This window comes from Manacus vitellinus, unplaced genomic scaffold (assembly GCF_001715985.3).
Source record: "Manacus vitellinus isolate BGI_N305 unplaced genomic scaffold, ASM171598v3 scaffold_47_pilon, whole genome shotgun sequence".
Classification (NCBI taxonomy): domain Eukaryota; kingdom Metazoa; phylum Chordata; class Aves; order Passeriformes; family Pipridae; genus Manacus; species Manacus vitellinus.
This window is the reverse complement of record NW_021940585.1, coordinates 2,685,021-2,704,883: the sequence shown is the minus strand read 5'-3', so window position 1 is coordinate 2,704,883 and position 19,863 is coordinate 2,685,021. Positions and strand designations below refer to the sequence as shown.

Here is a 19,863-nt window from a genome sequence, read left to right as displayed (position 1 = left end):
TGTCAGCATCTCTTTTTGCAGCAGCTCCCAGGTCTGTTCACACACCATAAAACCTTGTGAACCCTCAGCAACCACCTCACTCCCTCATCCCTGTGGTGTGGAGCCTGAGCTCTGGTTCATCAGTGCACAGGTACCACGTCAGAAACAACCCAATCCCATGGGAATTACCCCAGGAGCCCCTGCCCAGAGCTCTCTGTAACCATCATTTTCTGTCTGTGCCTCTGCACCCTCCCCAGCTCTCTCTGCCCAAGATCAGGACACAGCTTTTGGTTGATGGTTTTGGTTTTTCCTACCCTGTTTTTAAGGGAGCCCACACCCATTTAATTTCTCATCAGGGTTCAGAGTGCTCCTAATCATCCCCCTGAGATTAATTAGCCACCAGTGAAGGTTCAGTCATTTTATTTCAATCATTTCATTTCAGTCATTTCAAGGCATCACTGGCAGATTCCTCAGCTGAGGTCTGAACACTTCTCTCTTAGTCCTGCCCCAAAACGTGCTGACAATTAGGTCTGTCTGGGAAATGTCCACAGCATGTCCACAATGCTTTTTTGGTTTATTTATCTCCCAGAGTTGAAACTCTGGGAGGTTTGCAACTGATACTAAAACCAAACATCTCATTGTTCCCTTTCCCTGCACAAGTCACTTTAGAAAGAGCCTGGGTGAATGTCCAGGGGTTCTGTTAATCATTTGATCTGCACTTCAACCATATAAAACAAGAAAGTTGGGAGTGAAAAAACCACTGGGGAAAGTGCAAACCTGTGGCCACAGGACTCCAGACTGATCTCATGTACTTTCACAAGAACCTCTGGGCTCTGAGGCTTGAAGGGAAGATTTGAAGAATGACAATGAGGTCATTTTTTCAGATATTCCCAGACTGCTCTTCAATGTTTGATGAGCAGCATTGGGGCCCTTGATGGAAAATGACTCCTGAGTTTTATAGGTTTTTTTAGTTTGCTCTAATTTTTATTTATTCCAGTCTCATAAGGTGTTTGAAGGGGCTTTTTCCTAACTTTGGAGAGGTGATCTGGGCTTGCTGAAAGCCTTGTCTCCACAAAAGCAAGGCTGTGTGATACAGGTCTGTCCTTGCCTCGCTCTTGCTGGCAGTGTCTGAAGTGGTGAGTGATAACACCCAGTAGTGCTGCAAATGCTCAGCAGAAGTGATCAGATGCCTTTAGTATCTCCAGTGGAGAGTTCATCTCCTGCCTTCTCTGTGATTCAGTAAAAATACCCTGGCATCAAATATTTATGGAACACAAATTAAGATTTAGGCCCTCGGATACCGGGGCTGGGTAACGATGGGTTTATGGGTGTTGAGGGGCTGGAAATGGGCTGGGACGAGGCACAGGGGGCTGCTGGAGGCCAGGCAGTGCTGGCACATGGCCCTGCTCACTCCTCTGCCCCACCAGCAGTGCAGCCTCCTGCCTTGCCCTGGGAGCAAAGGGGTTTGTTTGACATTTGCAGAAAATTCCTGCCGGGCACACGAAGGGCTGTGAGCAAAGCAGGGTCGGTCCTGCAGTGACTTCAGCCAGGGGTGAACGAGTGAGATGCTTCTTTCTGCTCTGGAATTAAGGTAAAATGTGTAATCCAAGGGAATGTGGGCTTGGGACCCCTTTTTTTAATCAGTGAATCACAGTTTGGTTGGAAGGGACCTTGAAGTTCATCTCATCCCACTCCCTGCCATGGGCAGGGCCACCTTCCACTAGCCCAGGTTGCTCCAAGCCCCATCCAACCTGGCCTTGGACATTTCCAGGGATGGGGCAGCCACAGCTTCTCTGGGCACCCTGTGCCAGGGCCTCCCCACCCTCCCAGGGAAGAATTCCTTCCCAATATCCCATCTAACCCTTCCTCTGTCCATGTGAAACCATTCCCCTTTGTCCTGTTGCTCCAGGCCCATGTCCAAAGTCCCTCTCCAGCTCTTTTGGAGTCCCTTTAGGCACTGGAAGGGGCTCTGATGTCACCCCAGAGCCTTCTCTTCTCCAGGTTGAACAATCCCAACCCTCCTGGCCTTTCCTCACAGGAGGAAAGTCTCTCCATCACTCCAATCATCTTTGTGCCCCTTTTCCTGGCACACCCTCTTTCCCCACAGACCCGGGGTGGGGTTTCTGCTCCCCTTCCTCTTCCTCCGTCCCTGTGGCTGGGGAGTTCCCAACGTTGTTCCCAGGGAGCTTGGTGCTGTCTCTGGGAGTGACAAACACCCCATGGACCACCTGTCCCTGCCCTGGGGTGGAGGGTTGGTGTCACCAGGTCAGAGTGGGCCCTTGCAGCGTGGCCACAGGAAATCTTGGTGCTCTGCAGCTGGGGGAGGCTCTGCTGCCTGTTACTGGAAGTTCTCTGGGTTCCTTTCCCCATCCCAGTGTTTTATTCCGGTCGGCACATGGTGGTTCCACACACATCCCTTCCAGAGCCTCACCTGATCCCTGCTGGGCTCAGAACTGCCAAAGCTCTACCTGGCCATTAGTGAGGTACCTAATCCAGCAGCTAAATATAGAACTGCCAGAGCTCTCCCTGAACCTGTGCCAGCACGGGGAGAAAATCAATGTCCTTCCTCACACAGCTCCTTGACAGGCCTTTGCTCCCAGACTCTTATCTGGGCCTGGCACTGATTCCCAGATATTCCTTGATTCCCTTTAGAAAGCCCAGAGCCACCAGTGCCTAATGCAGAGCTGACCCTTCCCTGGAAAAGCACCTCTTCCCTCCCTCCAGGGCTCCAGCTTGTTCTCCCAGGTGAGATCCCAGTATTGAGATCTGCAGTGGTGCAGCCGGGCTTGGTATTTGTTCTTAAATTATATTGTTTCCTTGTGTACTTTTAAAGTAAAGGTATTTGCTTCTCTCTGGTAAGGCTCAGTATCCTTTTGGCATTTCAGAAAAGGTGGGCAGGATGAATTATTCATTTGAAAAGTGTGTGACATTATGATGGAGCTCCAGCAAAGTACATTTAAACATTACAAAATAGGATGAATCAGTTTAAACTCATCTGAGCTTATCATATATCAGATGAAATGACTGATATAAAGGCTAAAAAGGAAGAAAAAAAGCTCTTCTCAAACCATTTCTAAATTAGACTCCAAAACCACACCAAATACAAAAGAGGGTTTATTTTCAGATCATTAAATGCCAAAAGGTTTAGGGAAAATTGATGAAAATACAGAGTTAAACCCCTCTTTGCTAAAAAGCAATACAACTCTTAGAACTGGGCTGATGTACATCCCTGAAAGCAGGAAAGGGACACACCAGGGTGGATCCCTGGGGATCTGAGGACACAGATTCCTCAGGAGAACTCATGTAGATGAGAAAAGGAAAAGCTCTGGTTGAAGCCTAAAGAATAAGGTGGTGAAAATCAGCAGAAAGGACCTCATGGAGGTGCTCCAGGAGTCTCCTCAGGTTTGTGTCTGCTCTGTCTCCTTTATTCTGAAGTTTTTTTTTTTCTGAAAATACAAATATTAGTTTTTTTCTAAATCCCTCTGCAAAATCTCCTTCTGCCTGCATCCAAACAGGAGGATCCCTTTACCTGTAAAAGGGATGTCTGGAAGTGCAGAGCACTGGGAACAGGATGTTCAGACTCAAAATTTATACAGCCCTCGTTATTTTCATGAAAATTCTGTCTTAAAAAGTCAAATTCGGGGGGGAAATCCACTCTAAGGAGTCCTCTAAGCAGAATTTCTGCTTGTCTTTATGCTTTAAATATTGCTTTTTGGTGACAATTGTTGTCCTCCCTCCCAGGGCAACTGCACTCCCAGTTGAACTGAGCACAAGAGGAGTCTCCTTGAGGCTCCTGCTCAGACCTGCCTGGTTTGGGGTCTGGATCCTGATTATCCTGACTCTTTTGGGGAGGCCAGGCTGCAATTCAGCTGAACCCTTCATTCCAGCCTTCCTGCACATTTTTTTCCCTCAGATTTCCCACTGTGCTAAAATTTCCAGGCTCTGGTCCAGCTGCTCCATCATCTTTTCTTCCCTGTCCCTGTTGGACGAGGAACCCCCAGGAGCTGCTCCTGCCCCCTCCCTGTGCTGCTTTGATCTCTCCAAATATTTATTCCACTCCCACTTTTCTTTAAACTTTCCAAACAACTAAGTTTTTTCCCCTCCTAAAACCGATCTTAACATGCTTTTCCCAGCAGGAGTTACTGCAGGAATAACACAGATGTTGCAGGAAGAGCTGAGAGGCAGGGTTTTGGTTCCCCTCACGATTTAATGGAGCTGTTCTGCTTTACCCAAATCCCCTGGAAAACTCCCTTAAAGCTCCCTGCTGATGGATGTAAACCCAAGGTCTGACTCCTTGAGATCACCGGGATGAAAGGGAATAAAAGCACAGGCGCTCTCGTGAGCAGGAGCTCCAAAAATCCACCCAGTTCAGCATCCTGTCACTCCCAGTGACAAATGGGCAAAACAAAAAAGACCCTGAACAAGGGAAAAACCTGCCACCGAGGCCATTCCTCTCTGAATTCAAAAGAATTATAACCTTTTCTAAGTTCACATTGTCTTATTTTGACGACGAGTCCTGGGTTCCGATAGAAATGTCGGTTCTTTCTGAAAAGGCAGCTGAACTCCTGCTCCCAGGGATGTGTTGTGGCCCCAAATCCCTGAGGTTTAATCATGTGGAGGTGCATCCAGTGACCTGTTGGTTGAATTTGTCCCTTTGATTCGAGGCCTCTCAGCCCCTTCCCCTCTCGTGTCTGTAAGACCGGTGGGAATTGCCCCTTCTCACCCGGGGCTCTTTCCCCGCTCCTTCAAGGTGCACTTTTTGAAGAACACAGCCAGGCTTTGATCCAATCGGGTTCAGAAGGCAGTAATTGCATTCTGCCAGGCTAAATTTCCTTGCAATTCCAATTGGATGCAGTGCTGCTCATTAGGTGAGGTCCTAATCGCCTGCACCGTGTTGCTGTGCAACAACTGCTCCAATTAATCCCCTGGGTCAGGAGACTGAGAGAGTCCTCCTGTATATTTGTAATTTGTAAAGCTGTAATGGGCCCTTTACAAGGAATATTACTTAATATTTAATAACACTAATACTAATGGACTCTGCATTTGCTCCAATTAAACCCTTGCAAGAGTGGATTGTGTAAACTCTGCCTTCAGCTGCTGGAGTGTGGCAGGTTTTGGAGAGACTTTGTACTTGATGAAGTGAAGAGAGAAGTAGGGTAATATGATTCCCAAGCAATTATGCATTAGGTCCACATACTGCAGCTGCTGAAAGCATTTATCATAATTAATGGAACCACACTGATTATCAAAGGATGTTTGGATAATGATTGATTTGTCACTTGTTGTAAAGCCGTGCAGGACATCAGAGCACAAATTACACTGATTTACTGGAAGAGTTATAGGCTTTCAAGCAAAGCCATTCCTTAGGGGAGAGTCTGGGGCTCTGCTGCTCCTTCCTGGCCCTCTGGGTCCCTCAGAATCATTTCTATGGGATAAAATGGAATTAGGAGACTTCCTGCTAAGAGGGGAAGGGAACGTCCCCTTGAATGAAGGGACAACACTGCCAGGGCTGCTCCACACCTCACAAGAAAACAAAACCCTTTCTTTCTTCTCATCAAAGAGAAACAACAAATTGCCTTCAGCTGTACCAAGAGAGACCCCCCCAGGAGGGGTTTGAAGCCCCCGGGGCAGCTTTTCCACCATCACCTCCCATTATTGCCTCGCCTATTTTTAGTGGAAGTTCCAGGTTTTCCCAAGCCAATTCTTTTCAGCCATTCAACATTTTCTCCCGTGTCAGAGAGAAAGGATGGCTTTACACGGCGTTGCCATGGAAACACCTGCTGGATACGGGCTGGAGATGGGCGAGAGAGAGGGAAATGCTCAAGAGAACTGAAAGCAAAGGTGCAGAAGCCCCAGTGGGTTTCTTTCCTCAGCAGGGCAGTTTGCAGCAGGGATCCCAGGTTTTTCCGGATTTATTTGCACAGTTCAGGGCAGTTTGCAGTGGGGATCCCAGGTTTTTCTGGATTTATTTGCACAGTTCAGGGCAGTTTGCAGCAGGGATCCCAGTGTTTTTCTGGATTTATTTGCACAGCTCAGAACTTCATGTCAGAACCAGGGAATTTGGCACGCTGCAGCAATGGGGAAAAAGGACAAATGTTATCCCTGGTGATTTCATCACCCCCTCTGAAGTCACTGCCTGATTTTTCCATGGAAATCTGCTCCCAGCCTGCTCAACCCCTTCCCCTTCCCTCAGGCCACTGATGCAGCCAGAGCAGGGCTCCTTCCCTGTGGGTTGTCTCGGCAACATGTGATGTCCAGAGGGGGTCAAAGCCATGGGCAGGGGTTTCCTGGGCTGACCCTGTGATCCCAACGCTAAAAGGCATTTTTGAGGGGGAGAATTAACATAACTTATCAGGCTGAGTGCACAGGAGGCATATTTTTAATTTTGAGCGTGTGCATTTTATATTCCTGACTCCAGACCTGATGGTCAGTTCCTCCCTCTGCCAGCCTGACCCAGGGCTTTCTGGAGTCAACAGGACTCTGTTTTCCCCAGTGATCTTTGGCTCAAGTGTTGCCATAAAAGCTTTTGGATCAAAGCACATTGTACAGAAAGTCAGACAGGTATAAAGAGCATCTGTTGTGTTGAGTCATTTGAGTTTGTGCCATGCCTTAGACCACTTGTGGATAAGCTCTCAGCTTTCTGCTGTGTGTACACCACTTTAAACCAAGCTTGATGTCTGCCTCTCTAATTTTAAGCAAAGGGAAAAATATTCCCTGAGTTTATGCTTCAGCATCATGGGCTTCAAGAGGCTGTGGGAGTTTAAGTGCTGGGAACAGGGCAGAGAGTTTCAGGAGGGTTTTAAGAGCACAAACTCACTGTTCAGTGCTTCTGCAGCCTTTGCAGGACACCCAGGTGTCAGTGGAGAGATCAAAACCCACTGGGTAATTGTGAGGGATAAGTCCATGGATGGTGGATGGCTGGTTACGGGGATGACTTCATAAATCATAGAATCATAGAATCATAGAATCAGCTGGGCTGGAAGGGACCTCTGAGATCATCAAGTCCAACCCTTGATTCAACACCACTGTGGTTCCCAGCCCATGGCACTGATGCCACATCCAGTCTCTTCTTAAAAACCTCCAGGGTTTTTAAGTGCAGGACCTGGCACTTCAAACAGCTCCAACTCTTAGATGTCTTCAGACCCACCTTTCTAAGCTCATATCTGTGTGGTTTCAGAGCTTTCTCTTGCTATATTCAGAAATTTAAACTCGTGTCTCTCAGCTAGGGGTGCTGCCATGCTGTTGAGCAGTGACCAGAGCAGGATGGAGAGATGTAAGTACCCTGAGGATGGACCAGCCTCTCCAGGGAGGTTGTCCCCGTGTTCCTGACCGGAGCAGCACCAACCTGTGCAGCCCAAACCGCCTCTTCCTGCACGGTTTGTCTGTCTGGTTGTGCTGCCCAGAGCTAAAATGACCTCTGGAATTCAGTTATCCACCAAAAATAACATCCTTCTGGGAACTGGGTTTGAAAACTGGCTCTCTGTCACTGCTACAAATCATCTGCTAATTGCTCAGAGAACTATTGCCAGGAGTTGAGTGCTGAGTCTGTGCTTCCCAAACATCCCTGTGTTTCCTGGTCATCCCTTATCCTGCTTTGATCCCTCCTGCTGTTACATTTTCCCCATCACTGGTGTTTTTTTTGCCTCTCTCTGCTGGGACCCTGAAATGTGTGTGCTCATCTTTAGGGCTCGATTTTCCCTTTTTGTGCCTCCTGCAAATCTTATTAAGCCTCGTTGTATTAAATGGCAGAAATGTGCAGTTAAGTCTGAGGTTTTCAAAATGCATTAGACCTCTTTTCAAGTATGCAAAGTGTAAATGGATTTTTGTGCTTTGGGAATGCAGCAGTGTGTTTACAATTTTGGTTAGATAAAAGGATGCTGAGATGGCCTTTAACATTGATTTCACGTTACGTTTTTTCTCGGCTTTAATACAGCCTTGGAGGTTCTTTTTAGTGTTCTGATTTACAGAATGCATCGGAAAATGAGTTTTATTTTATTTATCACCCAGTAATGGGCTTTTCTTTGTGTTCTTCCTCGGTGTAGTTGGCTTTAAAAATAGTAACCTGTGTAATCTCGTTAGGTCAGGCTCTCTTCTATTGTAGGTTTCTATTGTAGGGTGGGTTGAAACACTGAGAAACACAAACTTCTTGCACTGGTTTGTTATTTTTCTTGTGAATCCAACTCAAGCCAAGTGAGCCACGACAGGTATATATTAAACCTGAGCCTTTTTGAACCTGAAAAGAAAGTTTTCTGAGTGATACAGTTTTAAATATCAGGAGAAACTGAGCTCTCTGTGAGCTGGTCGTGTAATTTTGGAGCACATCTGGGCAGTTCAGCTCAAATTCCCATTCTGCACATCCTGGGCTGCAGCAGCAGGGGATGATGGTATTTATTCACCTTGCAGAGGCAGCTGGAAGGTTATGTTTGTTACACATAAACTGCACTTGGACAGTGAAAGCTGCCATGGAAGTGTTGTACATAAATGGGGTGATTTGTCCAAGGAGGCTGACAAAAAGAATGGCAAAAAATAAACTGCTCTCTTGGGTGAATGGGCATTATCTGTGTGTTCTCAATCCTTTGAGGGGACTCTGGAGCCCTGGGGTGGCTCTTGCAGGAAGCAAAGAGGGGCCAAAAAAACCAGGCCTGGAGTTTTGACTTTTTCAAGCGCCTTCGTTATTGAAATCTAAATTTAATTCCAGTTATGATTGCTTTGAGAGTGATGCCAAGTCCTATATAACCTGACCTACTTCAAAAGTGTATGGAGAAATATATCCATCAAACTGACCTTCCTTTTGTCATTTCACATCTCAGTTGTCACCGTGGAAAACTTGGCATTAATTTTTCAACAGGCAGAGAGAGACAGATGGGGTCAGACGTGGTGACTTGCAGGTAACAGGAGGAGTATTTGTATTGATCAGCAAAAGGAGATGAAGTGCCTGAGAGATGGTGAATCTCCTGCTCATTCTCTCAGTTTATCTGTCCATGGATTTGGTGTAGAATTCCTTGATAAATTACTGGTTTAATGCCCTTAACTCTGTAGAATCCCAGAATGGTTTGGGTTGGAAGGGACCTTAAAGCTCATCTCATTCCAAACCCTGCCACGGGCAGGGACACCTTCCACTAGTCCAGGCTGCTCCAAGCCCTGTCCAACCTTGACCATTCCCAGGGCTGGGGCAGCCCCAGCTTCTCTGGGCAACCTGTGCCAGGGCCTCTCCACCCTCCCAGGGAAGGATTTTCCCCATATATCTGATTTAAATCTACAGTATTACAGTGTCTGTCAGCTCTGATGCTGCCTAACAAATGTATGCCTATAAGGAGGTGCAAGAAATGGTGATTTAAACAGAAAACAAAACCCACTTAGTGTCTTAACCAGGAGAGGGTGAAACATTTGGCCCATTCCATGGGTGGCTGGTTACACTCCAGAGCTCTCCCTTGCAGATGTTGTGGACAGAGCTGTGGTGGATTCCTTGCAGTGCAGAGATCCCTGAGCAGGTTTGGTGCTGGCAAGCTGGGAGGCACCAGGAATATCCTGGCTGCAGCAGCACAAGAGCTCAGTTTAGATCCCTTTAGCCCACTGAAAAGCCACGTGCTGTGCTGTGCTGTAGAGCCTGCACTGCTCTGGCTTCCTCAGCTTGGCTGAATAAAGCTAAAAATCCATCACCTTCCTCCCTTCCCCTCGCTCAGCTGAGGGGTGAGAGGTGGTAGGTAGGAATAAATCATTGCTTTGAGGCTCCTTCTTTCCCTCTACAAAACCAGAACAGTGTAAAGGCACCTCAGTAAGAGCAGGTCTTGCCCTCTGCCCAGGAATATGTTTCTAAAAGAGGGGTCTCAGCCTTTGCAAGGGCGTTTTTGGCCTGTCTGCCTTTGCTATTCCACAGGTCTGGCCTCCACTAGACTTCCATGGCCACTGAGGGCTTTTGGGGATGTTGGATTTCATCCAAGTGGTCCAAATTCAGGGCAGACTGGGCAGCCCCAGCAGGGCATCGGGAAAAGGAAGTAAGGAACGTTCCCTCTTGTGCAATTTAATATGTGGGAGAAACATGGGTATGCCTTCTGTTTAAATCCCATTTACAGTTACAGATAGGCAAAGATTTCCAAGCCTGTATTATGCAAAGAAATTTCAGAATGAAATGTTTTGTGCTTGGTTGAGAAGTTGATCTTATGACCTCAGGGGAGAGAAAAACTGGAGAAAAGGAAACTACCTGCATAAAAAGCAGATTTACTGAAGTTTTATCGTTTTTTCCCCATAATATTGATGGAAAGGGACATCCTGACCGAGTGTTTGCAATGTTTTCTCTCAGTCCAAGTCTCAACTCCCTCCCTTGTGTGTGAAGCAGAAGGAACTGGCTCAGCAGCTGAGCCCGATCAGAGAGTAAAACATTAAATCCAAAGCAGCTCTCAGCTCCTCCAGCCAGGAAAATATCCATGTTTTATTCATAGATGAACACTAGTCAACATCCTCCAGTTCCCTGGATACAACCCTGAGTCTATAAATAGCTCTGCAATGACACAGCAAACCAGCATGGGGATGGAAGGCAGCGGCACGGGGCTCATCCCACCTGGATCCTCGTGGGAAAACACACTTGGAGTCACCTCCAGCAGCTGGAGCAGGGCAGTGGGGCTGCCCAGGGTAGACTGGGGTCAGAGGGCTTGTCCAACCTGGATCCACGTGGGAAAATGTGCCTGGAGTCAGCTCCAGCAGCTGGAGCAGGACAGCAGTGCCCAGGGCAGGCTGGGCTCCCTGGGCTCATCCACCTGGATCCTCACGGGAAAACATCCATGGAGCCATTCCAGCAGCCAGAGCAGGGCAGTGGGACTGCCCAGGGAACACAGGGATGCCTGGGCTCATCCACCTGGATCCTCAGGGGGAAACATGCCTGGAGTCATCTCCAGCAGCCAGAGCAGGGCAGTGGGACTGCCCAGGGCACACAGGGCTCCTTGGGCTTATCCAGCCTGGATCCTCATGGGAAAACATGCCTGGAGTCAGCTCCAGCAGCTGGAGCAGGGCTGTGGGGTCACCAAGGGATGCTGTTCCTCCCCCCTGGGGGTATCTCAAGTTCTTGACCCCTTCCACTCGTGCCCTGCCCCTCTCCTTTGCCTGCTGGTGTGTCCTGCCCCTGGTTGGTTCACTGACACGAAGCTCACCTGGATTTTTCTTGCACACCCAGAGCAGGTGTGTGTATGTTTAGCAGAAGAAAGCTGGAAGTAGTGGATAAACTTGGGATGGAATACAGTTGGGAAACAGAGAATAAATGCATGCCCAGCTCCCTAATGATGCTGTGCCTGATGTATGCTCAGTAATAATTCTCTCTGTAGCTAAAACTGGCTGGATCCTAATTTAATGTAAACTTAGGTGAGTGCAGCTGTAATCATTTACTCCAGACAGGGATGGGGGCCTGGGAGACTTGCCTGGAGTTTCTCACACGTGCCTCAATCATATTTTAGCATGGCTTTAACAGTTCAACGGGCAGAGCTGGCATAACAGATTCATCATGCATGCCCATGATTTATGGACCCCTGTTGATCTATATCCTCGCTCTCCTTATTTTCCAACGCATTTATCATTCTCACGTGGTCATTTCTTTCCACTCTGCAATTCTCAGTGGCTTCCAGGGTTTTTTTTGGGGGGGGGGTTGTGGGTTTTTTTTTCTTTTTTTTGGCTGCTCCTGAGAGTTTCTCAGGAACTTTATCTGGACCAGAAGAGCCCTCAGCAGAGGGTTCAGCTGCAGAGTTGTGGAGATGGGGACGGGGAGGGTTTTACAGAGAGCTATTAATGCCTTGTGTGATTTCAGCACAAACACAGAGACAGCTCCGTTTTGTATTTTTACTCTTGGGGCTTTTAACGAGCTCTTTTCCCCCTGACTTTAATATTTATTGGACCAGAATAACGTAAGATTTAGGATTCTCTGGTAATTCACTTAGGCAGGAGCCAGGCTACGATGCAGAGCTCTGCTCCTTTTAGCTCCAGACACAAACAGCTCCTTCAAAAACACGAATGTGCCTGCAGGAAACAGGGAAACTCCACGTGCTGGAGGACAACCAGATGTCCCCCATCCAGATGTGCAGCTGCAGCTGCCTCCTGGCCAAGCCCCAAGCCCTGGGGGCTGTCAGATGATGGGATGAGGAGCAACCTCAGCTCCACGGGCAGGGGTGAGGGGGGAATCTGAGCTGGGTTTTGGGGTGGGTGTCTCACAGAAACTTGTGTTACTCCTTCCACTGTGGGCACCTTGTACTCCCAAGGCTAAAGCTCTTGTGAAGGAAGCTGTGGGTGAGGGATGGGCTGAGAGATGAGCTCTGCACTACCTGCCTCTCTCTAATTGCTGTGATGCACACGGAGTACTAGAAAGTTGTACAGGTTATTTTTAAACTGTGGAGGAAGTTATGTAAGGTGGATCATGCTAAGGGTGTATTTTATTTTTTAATGGCTATATTTAAAAATTCATGCAGAAGCATGGAGGGACTTTTAATTACTAAATTTAAACCTTCAGGTGACACTTAGGCAAAGGTGGGGGGGGGGAAAGCCTTTTTCATTATTTTTTTTTCTGGCCTCCTTTTCTTTGCAAAGCAAACATAGGAGCAGGCTGGGAGGTTACCCTGAGACACGACAGAGCTTCAGCCTGGGCATGAGCTGCAAAAGCACAGCCCTATTTCACAATATCTTATACTTCACTGGTAATGCAGCATCTTCCATTCTCCATTGCAGGAACTGGCTCCAACACGACCACTTTAATTTCCTTGGGGAGTCCACAATATTACTTCCTGAAACTTGCTCTGTCTGGCTCTGGGAAGAGGCCTCAGAAGCTTAGGAGGGAAGGGCTAAGCTGGAGACCAAAGCACAGCAAAGCTGGTGCTTAAACCAGTTTGTGTCCCAACCTTAGAGAGGTGCTTTGCCAAAGGCAGCAGGATATAAACACCCACCAAAGTGAAATATGTGCTGGGTGATTCAGCCTGGAGTGAGTTGGTGCCTTGTTCTCACAAACAGGGCAACCACAGCTTCCAAAAGTCCACATTTCACTCCAAAAGAACAACTCTCCTGCCTGCCCAAAAGAGATTTTAGGGGTGATGGAGAACCACGCCTGAAAATATTATCTGGGTTTAGTTTAAAGGGATGTTCTGGCTTAGGTGTTAAAACCTTGATCAGAGGTGGAAATGAAGGAAAAAATCATATTTTCTTAGGGAAAGTTTTTAGGAAGTTTAATAAGCTTGAAGCCAGTAAGAGGTTCAGAGATTTAGTGGAGTTTTTAATGTCAGCCACAAGTCCTGGAGATGAGAGTAAATTCATAGCTATGGCCTCAAGTCAGCAAAGAGTTTCTATTCAAGGTAGAATTTTAAACCACTCTGAACTCATCTCTGTGCTTCAAATTAAATGTAAGTTGGAGGTCTGGCTAAACAGGAGTGGATTATGTAAAAAAAAAAAAAGACTGTATTGTAGTTTTTTGAGGCACAGCCATTTTTTTGCATGCCTTCCAGGGGCAGGATTACAAATCTTTTAATGAGGATCTGCTTTAAACCCTCTGGCCATTCTGTTTAGGCAGAAACGTTTTCCTTTTCTTCCATGCCAAAAGTAACACCAGAGGAACACGTATTTATCCAGAAATAAAAATTAAGAAAGCCCCAGCTCAGCTTTTGTGTTTGTTATCTAATGCTGGAAAAGCATCTTTGAGGCTCCCACAACTCACCAAGCCCGTTCTTTGTGTTCCCCTGGCCTGTGTTTATCTTATTGACTGGAGAGAGAAGAGAGAGGGAAAAGTGTGGTTTAATTAGTGGGGAGAACTTCATCTGTTTGGAGGTCAAACTGCAGCAGAGTGAACCCCCTCTGGGACTGGACCTGCCACTTGCTCAGGGGAGGGTTCATGGCACCTTCCTGCTCTGCTTCAGTGCTTGACTGGGAGCCTTGCACAGATAAGTTTAATAGATTCATTTTTACCTTAAAAAAGGTTTCTTTTCTCTAAAAAAGAGGCTTTCCTTTTATTCTGATTGGCTGCAAGGCATCCCCTGTCCAGGATGATGGATCTTCCTTTGTTCTTAGCCCAAAGAGAGAGAAGAACCCCTTTTGTACAAAAACGGCCCCAAAAGATTTTAAGAACTCTTGCATTCCCCTTATCTGGCTGAAAAAGACCCTGACACCCAAGTCCAGTATTTTGGAACTTGGATATCTTACAACTTTGCCATATGCCTATAAAAAAATTGTATTTTTATTTCTCATCCTGTCATGGGCAGGGAGACACCTTCCACTAGACCAAGTTGCTCCAAGTCCTGTCCAATCTGGCCTTGGACACCTTTCCTTTTGCCTTTGTACCACGAGCAGAAGTGATTCCCTTTCCTGGATCCCTTTCCATCGTGAGCCTCAATTCCTTCCCCTGCCCAGGGGAGGGTGACAGCCTGACCTGCCTCCCCCAGCTCTTGGAATTCAGCAGCTGACACGTGAGGACAAACTGTTCTTTTCAGCAACAAGCAGCCTAAATACACCCCAAGAATATTATTAGTTTCTCCTCTCTCCAGCCCAGCTCGTGCCTTTGTTTTGTTCAAGTGACAGCCCTGAAGGGGGCACGGAGGTTTTACAAGTCTTGGAGCTTGTACAGCCTGAAGGGAACAAAAAAAAAAAATAAAAAAAGAGATTCTCCCATCTAGTTTTATTGAATATAACCAATCAGGCACAATTGATTGCTCTGAAGTAATCCCAAACCTCACCCTTCCCTGAATGGGAGGCTTCAGACACGATAATTGAAGTAATTCAAATCCTCTGTAAGAAACAACCTTATTGTCTCCTGCCATGGATGTCTCTGTCATTTATGAAGATGCACTGGTTATCTTTCTGCCAGTGGACCCTAATGAAAGAGGTGGCTGCACAGTTAAATGGGCCAAGAACCAACTTTCAATCCCCACAACACAATTTAGATAAATTCCTGCAGTGGCACCAGAAACTATTCAGATTAGAGGCACACAAAGGCTTTTGTGGGTTTTTCTGAAGGCACTCGAGAGCCCCCAGCAGCACCTGATGGTTTCCCAGCTACCTGACTAATGAATGACAGTGAAAGGGTTTGGAAGAGATCCCATTACAGATTTGCAGCAGTTTTTTCCCCTGGAGCTGATGTTGTCAGGTCTCCCATCCTTCCTGCTCTGCCTCTTTAGTCGCCACTTGTGCCGAGCAATTTAAAACTCCCTGCTAAGCTCAGGAACCAGCCCTGAGTCCCTGCTGCTCCCTGGGGCTGGGACAGCCCAGCTGTGGCTTTAACAGGAGATTTCCACCCTGGGGAACATCTGCTGTGCTCCTCCTGCCCCACTCAGGTGAGCCCTGACTTCTGCTTCCCGAGCCTGGAGCTTTAGGGAAAATTGCAGCATCTCCTGGGGATCAGGGTCGTTGCTCCACAACACACAAACAGGTGTTTTAACTACCCCAAATACAAATAAATCTTCCTAAAATTCACATCAAAGTTATGTGCAAGCCGTGGAAATCCTCAGGAATTGTTCCCAGCCCCGTTTAAAGCACATGGAAACCACGGGATGAGTCCAAATGTCTCCAGTCTGACACGTCTCCTAGAATGATGAAGCTGAAGTATAAAGAAACCCAGTTTCTTCCTCCTCTTTTTGCAGAAAGTGCTCATTGTTAATTTAGTTCTGAAAGATCCTTGATGGATGGCACCAGGTAGGTTTCCCCATTATTCTTTCTAATCTGCTTGATATACAATAGGAGGCAGTTGAGGGGGAAAAAAAATAAGGAGGCTGAGGAACTTCAAATCAGAATTCATTTATGCAGCAGTTCCAGCATCCATTAAAAATAACCCATTAAATATTGTCCTCTGCTAAATTTAGAAAATGCTCAGGTGTGTCTGCTCTTGTGCTGCACAGAAAGTTTTAAGACAGATTTAATCATACCCAGTGTTAGGGGAAAGAGCTAATTAGATTGACAAATTTAGAAGGCAGTAGTATATTATATGGGAAGAAATGGGTGATTAGATATTATTCACTGTAAAAGTGACTGGCCCTGGGGAATATCTTTAAGGATATTACATGACATAATCCTAGTTTAAAAATTGAGAAAGTAGAAGTTCACATCATCCTCAAAAAATACTTCAGTGTTTCAAAAGGATTTTTCCCAAGGGTAGTTTTTAGGGGTTTTTTTTTCAGCAGCTGGAGTCAGGAAATGGGCTGGGGAAAATACCACTCCCTTCATCCCCACCTTTGCAGCCCACGGGGTGATGCTGCTTTGATACAGCCCATCATGAACTTGTGGGATTTCTGCACACAACAGCCTTTGTTTATCTCCATAAGTTGTATTCTACAGTAGTCATTAAATTGTTAATTAGCCACGTACAAATGGACTCCCTCACAACATCTTCAGCGTTGCATTTCCCCCATGAAAGCAGGTCTAGAAGGGGAAAAGGGGATTATTTTCCTTAAACAAGTAAAAAAGTCTACTTCTTAACATGATACGGGGAGGGAAGTCTCAGTATTAATGACTTTGCTGAGCTTTAATCACCATAAAAGATAAATGTAGCATGTTGGGAGTTAAAGCCCATGGAAAGCCTGAGGAAGCTGTGTTTTTGTAGTTGCCCTTCTCACTGTGTTTTCCAGCTCTGCTCACATCAGTCTGTGGTTTTTCTCTGACTGTGGTGCTCTTGGAGCCACTGTCCCCTCGTGCCAGGATGTCCCTCTCCCTCTTTTCCCCATGAATTAATTCCCAGCCACCTTTAGCTCCCTGTTCCACCTCCTGAGGTCATTTTATACTGTTCCAAGAAAGGTATAAAACGTGTCAGGAGTTGTGCTTACTCCCCAGCCCCAGCACAGAGGTGATTGATAGAACATGTCATTGCTAAATTGCTCATATAAAAAATGATTCATTCCAGCTCCCTTACACTTGTCCTTCCATTATCCAGTATGGTCTAATTGCAGGGACCAACCTGTTTACAGAAAGCTTTTCAACCTCACTTATAAACAAAAGGAGAGATTAGTTTAGGTAGAAGCAGTATGGCTGGGTTTAAAAATGGCAATAATCACAGAAGCATGTGGTGTGATATTAGTGACTTTGCTGCCACAGTCACTAAATACAGAATTATGTCCAACACAGCAGCTCTGGTTCAGGCTGGCTGGATGCTTTCCACCAGCTCTGTTAACTTTATCAGGAAAATAAATCAGGAGCTTGTTTTGTCCTCAAGCACACACGTGGGTTGGTTTTTTTTTTTCCCCTCTTCTAAAGCAAATTTCTGTTTCATCCTTCTGAAGGGGGTCATTTAATAGCGTGTGAAATGAAATGTCAACAAGAATTAGAACAAATGGCACTGTAAGCCCGGAGAGACAGCAAGTTTCTGCTGGGAAAGATTTCCAGCCAGCCCAGGGCGGGGAGAGGAGGGGAGAGGTCTCAGGTGCTGCTGCAGGGCCGGTGCCAGAGCCCTCACACCACCTGGAGCCCTGTTTTGGGCAGCATCAGCTGGGCTCTCCTGGAAACTTTGGGACCCTGGCCCTTGAAATTCGGGAGCCAAACCCACCTCCCTGCCCAGGATGTGTTCAGGGGATGGGTTTTCTCCCAGCCCCTCCTGGTGCTGCAGAGCAGAGGGGTTGGTGGGGGCTCTGGCAGCGGGCAGGGTCCTGTGCTCCAGCTGCTCCTGAATCCCAGGGCTTGTGCCAGCGGCTCCTGGGCCCCAGGTGGCTCCTGCAGCTGTGCTTGGATCCAGGAAACAGCTGCTCCACTGCAGCACTGGGGTTTTGGGGGGGGGCTGCACAGGGGGAGGCACGAGAAGTAGAACTGAGATGGAAGAAAGAGAAATTCTGCTCCTAAAGCTGGGGTTCATGGAATCAGAGAATATCCTGAGCTGGAAGGGACAATGAGGATCATCCAGTCCAACTCCTGGTCCTGCACAGACACCCCAATAATCCCACCCTGTCCCTGAGAGCGTTGTCCAAACACCCCTTGAGCTCTGGCAGCCTTGGGGCTGTGCCCACTGCCCTGGGGAGCCTGTTCAGTGCCCAACCACCCTCTGGGGGAAGAACCTCCTGAGATCCAACCCAAACTTCCCCTAGGGTGGAGAAGCCTGAGCCCTGGCAACACAGGAGAGATGAATTCTGGCTTTGAGACTGTCATCAGCTGTTTCTCTATAGCTGCAAAAGTCCTTCTGAGACACAACCCTCTCATCCCTTCTCTCACCAAAAATTGGCTTTTAAGCCCCGAGTTCCCACTTTATGGCCTCATCCTGTGGGTTCTGTGCCTTGCAGATGGAGACAGGTGAGCTCCAGACATGAGAGGGCCACACTGAGCATCCTGCCCAGTCCCTGGGGTGTCGTGGCACAGACAGAGCCGAGGCCATAAATGAAGTTCCTGCCCTTGGGATTATCACTTTCATTAACCATAAAGCCCAGTGTTTATGGGAAGCTCAGAAACGACATGAAAACATAAATGTGAGGCATGCAAATAAATCCTCCTGACAGAACTGTTCACTGGACTCATTACTATGGAAATAAATTTAAAATGTGACTTTTGGGAGCCGCCGAAAGCCATCACTTTGTGGAGCTGTTCTGTGCCTCTCTCATGAGCAAATGCCAAAATTTGTGGTGTGTGGGGAAGGCTTTTCAGATGTTGCTTGCTTTGAAAGTAATTCCAGTGAAACAAAGGCCACTGGATAATTTGGAAGCCTCTATTGTGGTGGATGAGCTGGGCCTGGCATGCTCAGGTGCCCGGCCCTGATTGTGGCCCATTTACATTCTGCACAGAGGTTGCAGACCTATTATTGTGATGTTGCTCACTGCATAAAGCCCAATTAACGAAAGGTTAGGAGGCAATTAAAAAATCACAAAGTGTCCTTTATTTCCAAGTGAAGTTTATACTGCAGGACGAGTTCCTGGCACGCCCTCCAGAACCCTCCCCGAGGACTGAGGCAACTGCTGCCTGTGGGTTTGTGTGTTTGTTTTGAGCCCTCTGTAGGATTTTGTGGGTTTCTCTAAAGGGACAGAAACAACATGCCAGTCTCAGTCGACCATTTACAGCTCCTTAATGGATCTGTGCCTCACGTTTGTGCTTTTCAAGTGGTCTTAAATGGGGAGAACTGAAATGAGAGGCATCAAAACTACCTGTCTGAGCAGCAGAATTTTCTTCTGGGGTGATGTGACAGTGACTGGCATGAAAACTACAGGTGGAAAAGTGTCAGACTGACTCTCTGACCATCAGAAAATCTCAGTGCCAGCCTTTGCCTGTCTGCAGGAGGTGACTCTTTCTGGTCACCTTCTGTGGATGTCCAAGGTTTTTATAGAAACAAGGAAGGATTTGATCGAAGCTGCCTCAGATTGAGGTTCTGGTACAGGTTGATGGGCTGAAGGATCCACAGGATTCCGCTGCTCCCATAAGAAATGTTCTTCTGCCCCAAAACAGGAGCAGGAATTCCTGATTGTATGGTCTGTGTAGAAGTTGGAGCTTTGTCTCTCTTTGATTTTACACCTGTGAAATAGAGATGTCAATGCTTATCTGGGAAGGCAGTGAACTTGAACAACAGTTGTAGCATATTCTGACAGCCTTGGTACAGAAATATCACCAAGTTCACTTCTCTTGAGTTATTTATTCCTTTTGTTATCAGTCCAGTGATATGTGGGGAGGTTTCTTCACTGCAGAAGAAGCCTGTTGCTGTTGTATTTGATGCTAAAGTCGGGAGTGTGCAACAGAGTTCAGCTGTGTGAGCACACTTGGAGCTGCAAATGGCACGTGTGTGTGTGTCTAACATCTGTAATTAAACTGATTGACCTTTCCCTGCAGAGGCTGGAAGGGAGAAAAGCACTGGAGAAGATGGATTGAGAAGTGAATAAGATGCCAAAGTAAATCTCATTTACCCATCCCATGTGTCAATAGCGAGCTGGGAGAACATTAACTCTGCAATCATCTCACGTCACCAAAATCGTCTCA

The 19,863-nt window shown here is 47.0% G+C and overlaps 1 protein-coding gene and 1 long non-coding RNA gene across 5 annotated transcripts in view; both read right to left on the bottom strand.

Annotated features, from left to right (window-relative positions):
- The window catches only part of KCND3 (potassium voltage-gated channel subfamily D member 3), a 131,151-nt gene that overhangs the window by 86,816 nt on the left and 24,472 nt on the right, over positions 1-19,863 (bottom strand). The window lies entirely within an intron of this gene.
- On the bottom strand, positions 5,644-6,858 carry LOC108640907. The gene is made up of 2 exons (XR_001921586.1): positions 6,797-6,858; positions 5,644-5,770 (listed from the first exon to the last, which is right to left on the bottom strand). It is a non-coding gene; the product is annotated as an uncharacterized LOC108640907 (long non-coding RNA).